A 3,074-nucleotide genomic window follows, 5' to 3' on the forward strand; every position below is an offset into this window, starting at 1 on the left:
ATACTATGTACTACACTGTGCGTTTCTTATATTCTAAGTTTTTCAGTGCAACTCACTCATATACTATGTACTACACTGTGCGTTTCTTATATTCTAAGTTTTTCAGTGCAACTCACTCATATACTATGTACTACACTGTGCGTTTCTTATATTCTAAGTTTTTCAGTGCAACTCACTCATATACTATGTACTACACTGTGCGTTTCTTATATTCTAAGTTTTTCAGTGCAACTCACTCATATACTATGTACTACACTGTGCGTTTCTTATATTCTAAGTTTTTCAGTGCAACTCACTCATATACTATGTACTACACTGTGCGTTTCTTATATTCTAAGTTTTTCAGTGCAACTCACTCACATACTAAGTACTACACTGTGCGTTTCTTATATTCTAAGTTTTTCAGTGCAACTCACTCACATACTATGTACTACACTGTGCGTTTCTTATATTCTAAGTTTTTCAGTGCAGCTCACTCATATACTATGTACTACACTGTGCGTTTCTTATATTCTAGAGTTTTTCAGTGCAACTCACTCATATACTATGTACTACACTGTGCGTTTCTTATATTCTAAGTTTTTGAGTGCAACTCACTCATATACTATGTACTACACTGTGCGTTTCTTATATTCTAAGTTTTTGAGTGCAACTCACTCATATACTATGTACTACACTGTGCGTTTCTTATATTCTAAGTTTTTGAGTGCAACTCACTCATATACTATGTACTACACTGTGCGTTTCTTATATTCTAAGTTTTTCAGTGCAACTCACTCATATACTATGTACTACACTGTGCGTTTCTTATATTCTAAGTTTTTCAGTGCAACTCACTCATATACAATGTACTACACTGTGCGTTTCTTATATTCTAAGTTTTTCAGTGCAACTCACTCATATACTATGTACTACACTGTGCGTTTCTTATATTCTAAGTTTTTCAGTGCACTCACTCATATACTATGTACTACACTGTGCGTTTCTTATATTCTAAGTTTTTCAGTGCAACTCACTCATATACTATGTACTACACTGTGCGTTTCTTATATTCTAAGTTTTTGAGTGCAACTCACTCATATACTATGTACTACACTGTGCGTTTCTTATATTCTAAGTTTTTCAGTGCAACTCACTCATATACTATGTACTACACTGTGCGTTTCTTATATTCTAAGTTTTTGAGTGCAACTCACTCATATACTATGTACTACACTGTGCGTTTCTTATATTCTAAATTTTTCAGTGCAACTCACTCATATACTATGTACTACACTGTGCGTTTCTTATATTCTAAGTTTTTCAGTGCAACTCACTCATATACTATGTACTACACTGTGCGTTTCTTATATTCTAAGTTTTTCAGTGCAACTCACTCATATACTATGTACTACACTGTGCGTTTCTTATATTCTAAGTTTTTCAGTGCAACTCACTCATATACTATGTACTACACTGTGCGTTTCTTATATTCTAAGTTTTTCAGTGCAACTCACTCATATACTATGTACTACACTGTGCATTTCGTGTAATGCGGGTTTTTCAGTAAATTCTAAGTTTTTCAGTGCAACTCACTCATATACTATGTACTACACTGTGCGTTTCTTATATTCTAAGTTTTTCAGTGCAACTCACTCATATACTATGTACTACACTGTGCGTTTCTTATATTCTAAGTTTTTCAGTGCAACTCACTCATATACTATGTACTACACTGTGCGTTTCTTATATTCTAAGTTTTTCAGTGCAACTCACTCATATACTATGTACTACACTGTGCGTTTCTTATGTTCTAAGTTTTTCAGTGCAACTCACTCATATACTATGTACTACACTGTGCGTTTCTTATGTTCTAAGTTTTTCAGTGCAACTCACTCATATACTATGTACTACACTGTGCGTTTCTTATATTCTAAGTTTTTCAGTGCAACTCACTCATATACTATGTACTACACTGTGCGTTTCTTATATTCTAAGTTTTTCAGTGCAACTCACTCATATACTATGTACTACACTGTGCGTTTCTTATATTCTAAGTTTTTCAGTGCAACTCACTCATATACTATGTACTACACTGTGCGTTTCTTATATTCTAAGTTTTTCAGTGCAACTCACTCATATACTATGTACTACACTGTGCGTTTCTTATATTCTAAGTTTTCAGTGCAACTCACTCATATACTATGTACTACACTGTGCGTTTCTTATATTCTAAGTTTTTCAGTGCAACTCACTCATATACTATGTACTACACTGTGCGTTTCTTATATTCTAAGTTTTTGAGTGCAACTCACTCATATACTATGTACTACACTGTGCGTTTCTTATATTCTAAGTTTTTCAGTGCAACTCACTCATATACTATGTACTACACTGTGCGTTTCTTATATTCTAAGTTTTTCAGTGCAACTCACTCATATACTATGTACTACACTGTGCGTTTCTTATATTCTAAGTTTTTCAGTGCAACTCACTCATATACTATGTACTACACTGTGCGTTTCTTATATTCTAAGTTTTTCAGTGCAACTCACTCATATACTATGTACTACACTGTGCGTTTCTTATATTCTAGAGTTTTTCAGTGCAACTCACTCATATACTATGTACTACACTGTGCGTTTCTTATATTCTAAGTTTTTCAGTGCAACTCACTCATATACTATGTACTACACTGTGCGTTTCTTATATTCTAAGTTTTTGAGTGCAACTCACTCATATACTATGTACTACACTGTGCGTTTCTTATATTCTAAGTTTTTCAGTGCAACTCACTCATATACTATGTACTACACTGTGCGTTTCTTATATTCTAAGTTTTTCAGTGCAACTCACTCATATACTATGTACTACACTGTGCGTTTCTTATATTCTAAGTTTTTCAGTGCAACTCACTCATATACTATGTACTACACTGTGCGTTTCTTATATTCTAAGTTTTTCAGTGCAACTCACTCATATACTATGTACTACACTGTGCGTTTCTTATATTCTAAGTTTTTCAGTGCAACTCACTCATATACTATGTACTACACTGTGCGTTTCTTATATTCTAAGTTTTTGAGTGCAACTCA

This window comes from Mus caroli, unplaced genomic scaffold (genome assembly GCF_978045245.1).
Source record: "Mus caroli unplaced genomic scaffold, Mus_caroli_1 scaffold_25, whole genome shotgun sequence".
Lineage (NCBI taxonomy): Eukaryota > Metazoa > Chordata > Mammalia > Rodentia > Muridae > Mus > Mus caroli.